The sequence below is a fragment of the Sciurus carolinensis genome, chromosome 11 (assembly GCF_902686445.1).
Source record: "Sciurus carolinensis chromosome 11, mSciCar1.2, whole genome shotgun sequence".
NCBI lineage: Eukaryota > Metazoa > Chordata > Mammalia > Rodentia > Sciuridae > Sciurus > Sciurus carolinensis.
Window position 1 is genome coordinate 24,709,430 of NC_062223.1, and position 12,764 is coordinate 24,722,193.

The window sequence follows — 12,764 nt, forward strand, 5'->3', positions numbered from 1 at the left end:
GTAAGAAACACAGAAATACATTCACCACACTTTAGATTTCCTTAATAATGCCTTAAAACATTTTCGTTGCCTCACACACTTTACATTCTCATAGGCCTATTTCATGCAGTTTCATTGTAAGAAAAAAGCATTTCTGATTGAGTTATGAAAGATCAAAGCTCCATATTAAATGAATAATTAATTTTTAAACTTACAACTTCTTTACCTAGCAAATTGTAAGACTATTTTAGCATTAAAATGCTCATTAGTTATTAGCAAACCAATTCTTTCCTTGTTCAGAAAAAGAACTTTCAACATTGTTGTTAAAACTTTGATGATGGAAAGTAAAGTGTCGTTTTGGTTTATGGTGAAAAGGTTTAGGGTTTTATGTCAGTTAATGGATAATTGTTCTAAATATTATATTTTGTTCTGTAATTAAACTTGAAACAGAAAAGACAGTAGTGAAAAGTAAATACTAAGATTTATTTATTTTATTTTATTTTATTTTTTGTGGTGCAGGGGATTGAAACCAGGGCCTTGTGCATGCAAGGCAAGTACCCTACCAACTGAGCTGTGTCCCCAGTCCCTAAAATTTAAATAAGATAAATCTTGTTATGACTTGTAAAATTGTCAGTCTTTGACAAAAACCTACATGTGTTTTCTTTTATACTACTTTTAAAAAAAAATATTGTGATCTATTTGTTGTTGTTTTATAGTCAGCAGAATTGCTGTCTTAGTTTAATATGCAGTGCCCACAATCCCCAAGTTCTCACCTGAGTTTCAAGGACAATTACCCACCAATCACAAAGCTCAAAATTTAGGAGATTTTTAAAATAAATGCAAATGTATTCCTTGGTCCTAAATCTATAGAAAATTCAGAGAGCTGTTATATTTCATGGTAAGGAAAGGGAACCTTACCTAAAATGAAAACACAGTCATGAATATAGAAAATAGTTAAAATTATAAGGCAGTTTTTACATTATACTAAATTATTTTCCTGATTTTAAGTGTTATAAATAATAACAGTAAAATATCTTCTTTTAGGTAAAAAGCTTTTAAATCTCACATTTCAAAAATTAATAAAATATTCTTAGTATTACCAATATGAAAAAATACTGGAAAAATTTTAAAAGAACTATTATAGAAGTAAGTTATAAATCCCAAGAACAAATAAAATTAATGTATTGATTTATCAATCAGCTTGTGTGATTTGTTAGACTAACTTCAAGGACTTGTTGTGTACACAATCGTGATCCTATTACAAACGCATTTCCCCAAATTAATTTTCCCACAGATACTCAGATGTTTGCACAGGGCATGCAGTATATGGAAAGTCAGAGGAACATATCAGAATTCACTCTCATGGGCCTTCTGACCAAAATACACAAACATTTTGTCTCATATTCTTCTTCTTTTTTTATCTTGCTATCTTGGAAACCTTCTGATCCTCATCTCTATTGCATGCAGTTCTCTGTTTCACCAACCCATGTACTATTTCCTCAGTCACTTATCTCCTATGGACATCTGCTATACCTACTGTGTGACACCCAAACTGATTGGTGATCAGTTAGCGGGAAGAAACACCATCTCCTATGGGAACGGCATGTTGCAGGTCTTTGTCATGCACTTCTTTGGACTGACTGAAGTACTAATCCTGGCAGTCATGGCCTTTGATTGCTATATTGCCATCTGCAAACCTCTTCAGTACATGAGCAGAACCAGGTGCAATATCCTGATCTTGGCTGCCTGGGCTGGTGGAGCTGCCCACTCCTTTTCCCAGTTCTTCATGATAATCTGGTTGCCCTGCTGTGGCCCCAATGAAATTGATCACTACTACTGTGACATTTTTCCCTTGCTGCAAGTTGCCTGTACTAATACCCATATCACTGGTGTCCTTACGGTTGCCAATTCAGGAATGGCTGCCTTGGTACCATTTATTTTCTTGTTTGGGTCTTATGTCATTATTCTATTCACATTAAGAAATCAGTCAGCAGAGGGAAGACGCAAAGCTCTCTCTACTTGTGAGTCTCATATCACTGTGGTTATTTTATTCTTTGGACCTTCCATATTTGCCTTCCTTAGACCTCCTACCACTTTCCCTGAGGACAAAATCTTTGCTCTGCTTTACACCATTATTGCTCCTATGTTCAATCCCCTCATCTACACCCTGAGGAACACAGAGATGAAAAAGGCCATGAGGAAAGTTTGGTGTCAAAACTTAGAAAAACATAATTGATTCCTATTGTTTAATGTCCAACTAACTCCATGCAGGCTGGAACCAATTATTTGTCTCTAAAGAGCACTATTAGTTTTCAAATTATTGAATGCAAAGTGTTGGTTTCCTAAATGTCTGAGCTCAGGAGATAAAGAATAGCTACTAAAATAACAATTGCACTACTGGGAAAGAGATCAAGTAGAAATATATATATTTATATATATAACATATGTATGTGATATATGGTTAAATAGAAAGTTGAGTTTCTTATGTAATCAATTCTCATGCTACTTTTGAATTTTAATAATCATTTAATCTGTAATTTATTCATGAGACCAGAAATCTGTTTGATCATTACTTAGAAATTTAGTAGATTAAATGTGGTTTTCAGAAATAAAAATATTTTCTTCTTAATTTTTGAGCTTTATTTTTTGATACTATATCCAAGATATCTTGTATGATGTCATTCTAAAGTCATGTAATGAAGAATTTCATATAGAATTTCATATAAAATGTAAAAAAAAAGTGATGGTCATAACATTCTCTTAAATTTTTTGAGTTACATTTGACATACTTTAGCGATACATGCACACCCATGTTTATCACATAACAATTTTCAATAGCTAAACTATGGAACCAGCCTAGGTGTCTATCAATGGATGAATGCCTAAAGAAAATATGGTATGTGTGTACACCAGAGTTTTATTGATTCTTAAATAAGAACAAAATTATGTAATTTTCAGAAAAATAAATAGAACTGGAGACCATAATTTTGAACAAAATAAGCCAGACTCAGGAGGAAATTATTATGTATTCCTTCATATGTGTTGACTAGAGGAAAGAAACTAGAGGGAATGCACCTTAAGAGTAGAAGGTGACCAGGAAGAGGGAGGGAGGGGATTAGAGGAGGGAGGCCAGTCTGATGGGGGCATAAAAGGGCATGAAATTGATATAATTGTGATTATATATAAAGATGGTCCAATGAAGCCTGTTATTCTGTATTATTGAAATGTACCAATTTTTGAAAAAGAAGCTCATGGAATTATTTCCCTTTGTGTTGTTTCTTAAATTAGATATACTTGAATGTAGAAGGACAGAACGAATAATTAACAGATACTATCTCTTTCCAGTAGAGTTGCATTATTGAGTGGCTCCAAGACTGTCCATTTGGTGATGATTGCATGTCAGCTTGTCCCCATACAGAGTTAAGAGAAATGAATTCAACCACCACTGTAGAGAAAAAGAGACAAATTATATCAAATACATTTTCCTGGAGCATAATTCATTTTTGTAGGCATTTTTTATCTCCTTTATGTTTGACAAAATCAATAACAAAATCACTGGTATATGTGAGAGTAAAAAAATACCAATATGGATAATCCTCATCATATTAATTGTAAATAGTGTGAAAAGTAGATTTGGGAGATAGATTTCCAAAAGAATCAGAGAAAAAGCAAAAATAATTTTTATATTATTGAAGAAAAAATATCTCTAAGTGAAATAGGAGAAGGTAAATAACACCAACATACTAACAAATGATTTATTTTGAAACCATAATGATAATTTTAACATTTTAATGCAGTACAATTTTAAAATATGATTTCAACAGTAGTAAGCAGCATTTGGAGGGAGAGGAAATGAAAGAAACATGATATGGAAAGCAAACTGTACCAATTTATATTGGAAAAAGATTATATTAATTACATTCTTTTCATAAGTTACTAATAAAAATGGTTGGATCATTCTCTAATACCAGACAGCAGAAGACAATAGAACAATGCCTACAGGTTTCTGGATGAAAAGTCTGAGAGCAATAAGTAGTATTCTTAGTCCTATTGTCCTTTATGAATTTAGAAAATGACACCTTCATATTCATTTGACTTCAAAATATATCCTACTACATGTTTGTTTTGATCAAAAATTCTCAGTATGTTTCTCTGAAAAGCAGTTTCAAAACATCTTCAATGATGAATCACTGTAAAATCTTAGGAGTCCAGAAGAACACAAGTGAATGATGCATTTTCTATCCATAATCAAAGGCCACACTTTAAAGCGCTGGTGAAAATTTTTAAAAAGCAATGACTCACTCATTAAACCTTATATGAATGTCATTTTATCATTCCCTCACTGCCCAAATCTAGGCAAAACAGGAGACTTCTGTGTTTTATGTATCATTCATGTCAGAATATGGAGAAGAAAACATTCATATTACTTAAATACAAAATGGCAATTGAGATTTGAAAGAAAATTGATTGATAGTTAAGATAAGGGAAATTTTTACTCCTTTAGAATTTAAACATTTTACAACAAAAGTTATATAACTACTCTGATTTTTTTCCAGATGTGACATTTACTGACAATATTATCTTTATCATCTCCTTGAAAAAACTGAAGCCACAGAGAAGACCATGTCATTTAGTGAAATGTAGTTCATAGCAGATTCTCCAAAGCTATTAAAATCGAGATTTATATAAGACAGACAGATGGAAAGAATTAGAATTAACTCTTAGTGTTGTCCAGATTCTCGTATACTTGACTGATTCAAAATATATTTCATGAACACATCCAGTTAGGTTTTTTTTTAACCTGGTCTTCTCCTATTTGAATTCTTATTCATGCAATGTTTCATGAGTTAATATTTATTCATTCTTTATTTTTGAGCCAAAACCAACTTAAGTTTTCATTGGCCATAAATTCTACTATAGCTTATAAAACTTTTCTTGTGAAACAGAAAAAAAGCATTTAATCTCCACCTCAATTGTGTAAAAAATGAATTGCTCATTTTGTAATCATATCTCTCATTGACACAGATGGACTATTCATAAATTTTCATTGAATTTTAATAATTTTTTGTAGAGCATCTTAAAGACTGGTTTTCTTGGATAAGATGTTTTTCCATTAATAATTAAATCATCAAGAGAAAATACTGAAATTAATAGAAATTAAGAAATAAGAGCTACATTATGTGAAGTTACAAACTACATGAAAAACTCAAATATATAAAACCTAATGATTAAATGATATGCTAAAATATTAAATGCTGCATGTAATTATCATTGGAAATAAAGCAACTATTTTTTTTTAATTTTTCTGATTCTTTCAAGAGTTAGTGGTATATAGTTTTAAAAAAAGGCTTCAAAAATGTATGTACAGTAGGAACCAATCTTGTTCAAACAAGGTGTAGAGATGTACCTTATTAGTACTTGTATTTATATAGATAGTATATTTTATGCATACAAAAATTTAACAGTCTTGTAGGAAGTCAGAATAAAGATATATTTTGATACTTTCTCTTTGGAGGAAAGAATCCACCCATGCAAATATTTTCCCTGGGTGAGAAAGTGAGTCTGGGCAGCGACTCTGGGTACAGGATTCCCAGAGCAAATACTCAGGAAAGTCTATGAAGTTAGGGGAGCAAGAGGTGCAGAGGGGATGCCAGGGGAGAACGTCTTCTGTGTTAAGGAGAGAAGTAGCTGTGGAAGCACTACCTAGGACAGAGCAGGCATTTGATGCATGGTAAGTCAAGGCAGGCTTCCTTCAGTGTATAGGAAATTGCAAAGCTCCCAGAATTGCTTTCAAATTAAATCTTTGGAGACTGATTGACTCTTACTCCCTTGGTAGGTTTGGTACCCTGAATACTTTAGGGTCTCTTACATTTTTTTTTAAATTATCGAATTATTAAATCCATTACATAAAAAAAAATTTGAAGAAGTAGAAGAAGAAAGAAGAAAAAGGAGTGGAAGGAGTGGAAGGAGAAGGAGAAGAAAGAATTACAAAAGTGGTATCCCTATAATCTCCTTAAAAATCAAGAAATTGATGCCTGCCCTGGTCTCCAAAGTTACAAAATGGCCTCTCTTGGCCTTGTCCATTCTCTTCCCCCATTATTAACTGTTTTCCTGACTGTCAGTGGTAACTCCTCCTTCCCTGCCACCTAAGGCAACGCATGTGTTTTATGTTATAAGGATTTCTTCTGGGAAAATAAAAAAAACAGGAGTCGGCCTCATCAGGTCAGTGGGAAGATGACCCGAGAATGCTTGGTACTCTGCTTGGACAGAATCAGTGCTTGGTTGCATTTTCTGTGGTTTGTTCTGCTCACATAGCCCACTGCAATTCAGCTCTAACCTCAGGCACAGATGTTCAAGAAGAAAAAAAGAAAGGAAACAAAAAAATTACAGGGGAAAAATTAAAATATTAGTAATTTTTTAAAGCTTCTATGGAAGGAAGATTTCTAAATTGTTTCCATATAAAATAATACTAATGTTTGTTATGTTTCCTGAATTCTATTACTTAGAAGTAAACTAAAACCCTTTCTAATTTCCTCAAACAATACAATAAATGTACTTTTTGAGGAAAGATAAAGCACATTGCATACTAAAGAGGGAGAGATATCCCCTCTCCTCAGTCAATTTAGGGGATTACTGAATGAACACATTCTGTACAAAAAATACTATCGAATTTGTTTTCATCACTGAACTTGTGCATAAAGTGCAAGGGAATTCAGTCACTGGGGCTCTGGAGGAGGTATAACAACAGAGATTCTTAAATCACTGACAAGGTTAATTGGATTTTCATACTGTTTATTGTCTGGATCCTAGCCTCTCAGTAGCAGTTCTGCTAACTTGGACATAGAAGAAATGAACCTGGTGAGTGTATCATTTGGGTAGGTAAATTCAAAGGACATAGAAGGTACAATCAATGCTTCAGAATATACACACAAAAAATGCAGCTTTAAAAAGTTTGCTTCAATAAGTATTTAGCATTCTGTGAATCTGAAGTTATTCTAGTAATAAGTTTAATGATGCAGATATAGAATGTGATTAGACTCATTTGGGTTTTTAAATTATTCCACTTGCCTTCAAACTCTGGATTTTTTTTTTGTTGTTGTTGTTGTTGTTGTTTGTTTTTTTTGGTGGTGCTGGGGATCGATCCTGGAGCCTCATGTTTGCAAGACAAGCACTCTACCAACTGAGCTATCTCCCTAGCCCCTAAGCTCTGGATCTTATCATATGATCTTGTACTGCTTGGTGAATATTGGATGCATGACAGGTGTCAGTTATTTCTAAAATGATACACTCTCTCACTTACTTTTCTATGAATAGATGGTGGCATTTTCAGAGTAAAATGTAGTCCCAGAAGCTGAAACAAAATTATCTGGACAGAACAGTCAATTTCCAAGAGGAAAGAAGAAACCATATAAAGGGAGAAGAGAGAAATGGATTCATAATTATTGAAGCATGGGACCATGCGTGGTGAGTTATTTCTCCCCTTCTTTATCCTGTGTGGTACCTGTTTTTGTCTCCATTTTGTTGAAATCAAAGTGACTCTCAGTTAAAATGAAGTAGAGACATCCTGTCTGAACTTGATAAACTAACTTGTTTTGAGATTAGGTTGATGATAAATTTGAAGAGTTTTTTTGAGGGTGTGATGTAATGCTTCCGGGGGGGAAAGGTAGACATGAAAGGGATGCTTACTAGAGTAGCAAATGTCAAATATGAGGAAAAAATCTTTAGAACTTTTGATACACAGTAAAAAATTTATGATTAAGGAAAAAGTGATAAAGTGATCAACATGTCATACAGATGGAAAGGACAAATAAGATCCTTGCAACGGACCTTACCATGGTCATTATTCTCTAATACACAAAGAAAGAATTAACCAAAGCCTTATGCAGATCACTACAAAAGCAAAAGGGAGTATCTCAAAACTTGGGTTTGTGTTTAACTTATCTCTGTTGTTTTGTTGCTTGTCCTTGTTGCATGCAATGATTGTTGTGATCATGATTAACATTATTGAATGATTTACCTGTGTACTGTCTTAAATCTTTGAAGTTGTATGTTACTCATTCAGCAAACATTTAATGGTTACTTTTTAAATGAATGTCAGTGTCTATTTGACAAGACCTCAAAACAAAAAGATGGAGTAAAATAATTTGTTGAGTTCCCCATGATGGACTGGATGACTCTTTTATGTATTTAACAATGGAATGTTAATTCTTTTGTCACAGCCAGAAATAGATATGCTCATTTGTACTATACTTATCAGTAGGGTTGTGATCTGGGACAAAAGCATTGCATGACCCAAATTGCAGAGATCTAAGAGAGGTGGCTAGAATTTTAAATTAATCTGTTCAAGAATTCTCAGTATTTCGGGCAATATTTAAGCCGGTCTCTCTGCCCTGGAGGAAGTTAAGACCTTGTAAATTAAGTGTACTTTGGCTTATATAATATAAGTTGAAATGTTGATATTCAATGTAAACATTGCTTTAAATAATAATAGTTTCAAGTTTTTTTTTTATTCCATGTTTTTTGTCAAGAACTGTGTTAAGTGTACAGAATTGTAACTGTATTGCCAAGTGAACTGTAGGTAGTGTTAGACCTAATTTTTAAGGATATGGCCTTGGGTAAATTATTTACTATTTTTATTACACACTATTTTCTTCCATAAAATGGATTTACAAATATTTTTAAAGTTTTTGTGAAGATTTAAAAATTAATACCTAAAAGGAGTTTTGAAGAATGTTAGTGCAATGAGCATGCTCAAATCACAAGAAAGTATAAAAATGATTAAACCGACACATGAGTTGTGTAGTTAAATGGCTGACTGAAAACATGTATTTGCCCATAGTAAAACTATAGTATAAACTCAGGTAGTTTCACTTTACTCTGTTTGTGGATGGTGTAAAAATTTTCAATTTGCAATGATAAGGAGATCAAGGGTGTTGCAAGATCTCAAAAGTTTCTTATAAATCATTAAGGCTAGACTCACTATTTTACAGATGGAAATCCAGAAGAGGTGATTACAATTTAAAGTGAGTGAGGAACTAGATTACGGCATAATTCTTCTTTATCTCTTCTTTCCTCATCTATTTTGATGGCAGGGGTGCTGCTGAGGCTTGGGAGACTGAGCAGGAAATTCAGAGCTCTTTAACTCGGTACGTGATACAGTTCACCCATTGTAAATGGTTTATATTTGTAGGAGAGAGGAACTGATGTGGTATGTGGTTTTTATTTATTGCCTGTATTTTTCTAGTCTAGGACAGTTTGGCTTAATTTGTCATCCCATTTTGACATTTACATTCTAAAATGGCTTAAATGATCAAAAGCCAATAACATTGGAGACTGATTTGTACAGTAGAATAACATAATTATGAAAACAGCAAATTTCATATTAAATTTCACATTCCTGTGGTTCTTCACCTTTTATGTATAAAATCAGGTTCTGGACTCATAAAATTGCCTTTTCTAGTTCTGATTTGCTTAGTGATTGCTCAGTGGTCTGTTTATACTTTATCAGGAAATTTTAATTAACTTTTACATTTCTAAAGTGATACTTCTGGATACTGATCAAACAGAGCTAAATATAATACTGTATTTGTGAACATAGTGTTTTGCATTTTGTTCTTCTCAAAGTTCTTCTTCATCTATTTTTTAATTTGAAACCTAGAACTATATGGAGAGAAGTTATGTGTCACATGTTGGAGTGAAAACAAAATGATGAGCTCACATTTAAAAAATTGACATCTGAGTTGGGTACATATCATCCTCTCAAACTCCAAACTTAAGAAGGTAAGAAAATCAGTGGACGTTTATACATGGTAAACCAAATGTGTGCAAATAAACTGAACTAAAAAGTGAGAACTGAAAAAAAAAAAAAAAAAAAAAAAAAAAAACACAAAGTAAAGCCTTTCCCTGGTCTGGAGATCAAAGAACCTGAAGGTCCAACTGTGTATTTAGGAAGGGTGATTTTTAGAAACCCTCCTGTTGAGAGGCAAATCTCACAAAGCTTCTTCCTGATTAAATAATACCATGATTGTATAATTTCATTTTTCTTTGTTGGAGTTAAATTTACTGGATCATGCTATTGACAATTTTTAAGAGTACTGATCTGGTAATAACAGCATTTAAAAGAATTCAGGCATTAAAAATCTCTGGTTTAGGAAACACTGCCCACTTAGTGATTTACTTGAGTTTTTGTAAACATTTTATGACCCTTATCCAGTCTGGTTTCCCAATTTTATAAGTGAGATAATATTAATGCAGAGAAATAAAGTGGTTTGTACCCAAAATCACACTCTGTAATATTAGATAACACCACAGGTAGCAACTAACTGTCCTCACATAAACTTTTAAATGTTGTTCTCTGAAATAAGCAGTGTCAGGATTCATCATGGGGTTTGACAGGAGGCATAAGGTACCTGAGATAGAAAGTAGAATTCAGACTCTACTTTCAAAAATGGAAAAATTTTATTTTCTGAAACTGTGTACTATGTCAAGAACAAAACCATCCAGGTGAAACTGTCCCTTTGCTTTAGTTTTAATTATTATGCTAGCATGTGGATAAATACACAATTGTCATTGAAGTGACCACAGAGATAAATATAATTATGTTAAAATATGAGAATTTAATATCAAAATCAGATGTATGGAAAAAGAAAAAAATGCAAAAATACTCAGAATAGTTACATGGGACTCTTATTAAAATACAGAGTATTCATCTTCAAACTTCCACAAACCCACAGGCTTGTGTGTCTGTGTGTTTGTGTGTGTGTGTGTGTGTGTGCACATATATGCATACATATTGATACAAATGATATTAATCTTTAGTTTTGTTTTCTACTTCACTATAATGTGATTTTGAGGTAGAATATATCCAACTATATAAACCTTGGATCACTGTTACACTTTGCATATGTAAACACAATTGCGTCTGCTCAATATTTATACTTTGGCACATACTTAAATTATACTTCTATCTTAAACAATATTTGAATATTGCCTTTATAAGGACTCAGTTTTTTATCAGGATAATAATAATTTTGAATAATAATAATATTTATATTGGTGCACTATATCTAGGGTGGTGTCGATTTTGCCATATTTGTACATGCATGTGACATAGTTTGTTCAATCTCCTCTAGTACCTTCCTTTTCTTTCCCCCGATCCACAGCTCTACTCTACTGATCTTAATTCTAGTATTATTTATATTAATTTAATTAGTGCATTATCATTCTATAGATGAGTGGAATTCATTGTGGTAGATTGGTAAATACACAGACCATAATTTGGTAGATTTTGTTTCCAAGAATCTCCCAATTCCCTCTTGCCTTTCTCCCTCTTGATTCCCTTTCTCTGCTCTATTTTTCTCTGTTTTATACTCATGTTATCCCTCTTTTTAAACTTTTTTTCTATCTTCCATATATGAAATAAACATTGGCCCCTTGACTTTGTGGGACTGGCTTATTTCACTTAGCATGATGTTCCCTAGTTCCATCCATTTACCAGAAAATGATGTATTTTAATTCTTCTTTATGGATGAATAATCCTCTATTGTGTATGTACTCCACATTTTTAGTCTAATCTGTTCTTGGGCACTTATCCTGGTTCCATAACTTGGCTATTGAGAACTGTGCTGTAATAAGCACTGGTATTCACATATCAGTAGAGCATGTTGATTTTACTTCTTTTGGAGACAAACAAGGAGTAGGACATTTGGGTTATGTGAAGTTTCCATTCCTAGTCTTTAGAAGAATCTCCACAGTGTTTTTTAAAGAGGGTGTACTAATTTGCAGACTCACCAATAATGGATAACTGTACCTTTCTTCCACATCCTCACTAGCAATTATTATTTTTATTACTTTTGGGGTGGGTACCTGGAATTGAACTAAGAGGCACTTGAACACTGAACCACATGCCCAGCCCTATTTTGTATCGAGACAGAGACTCACTGAGTTGCTTAGCGCCTCGCTTTTGCTGAGGCTGGCTTTGACAATATAATCCTCCTGCCTCAGCCTCCCAAGCTGCTGGTATTGCAGGCTTGTGTCACTACAGACTTCACCAGCAATTTTATTTTTATTCATGATGATTACCATTCTGACTGGGGTAAGATGAAATCTCAGTATAATTTTGATTTACTTGTATTCCCCTATTTATTAAGGATGTTGAACATTTTTTCATATATTTCTTGGCCATTTGTATTTCTTCTTTTGTGAAATGTCTGTGTAGTTCATTTACTCATTTTTTGATTGGTAGATTTATTTTTGGTGTTAATTCTTTTTGGTTCTTTATATATTCTGTATATTGATCAAATGTTGGCAAAAATTGTCTAGTAGTCTGTAGGCACTCTCTCCATGCTGATCATTACTTCCTTTGCTGTGCAGAAGCTTATGAATTTGATGCCATACAACTTATTGATTCTTGATTTTTTTCTTGGGCTTAATATTGTTAATGAAGTCAGTGTTTATGCCTATATGTTGGAATATTGACCCTAGCTTTCTTTTTGTAGTTGCAGTGTTTATGGTTTAATTCCAAGGACTTTGATCCACTTAGAGTTTATTCCTTCACAGGGTGAGAGATATTTAGTTTTATTCTTCTAAATATGAATATCCAGTTTTCCTACACCATTTGTTAAAAGGCTACCTTTTGTCAAACATATGCTTTTGATCATTTTTAATGATTTTTTAATTTTTCATAAACAGCATGTTTTGTTCTTTTTATATATATTTTTACAGTAGAGTGTATTTTGACATATTCTACATATATGGAGCATAACTTTTTCTAAGAAAGTTATGTC

General features: G+C 32.9%; 1 pseudogene; it reads left to right on the forward strand.

Moving 5' to 3' along the window:
- Nucleotides 1-1,305: 1,305 nt before the first annotated feature.
- LOC124960650 (olfactory receptor 4P4-like) lies at nt 1,306-2,215 on the forward strand (annotated as a pseudogene).
- The last annotated feature ends 10,549 nt before the right edge of the window (nt 2,216-12,764 follow it).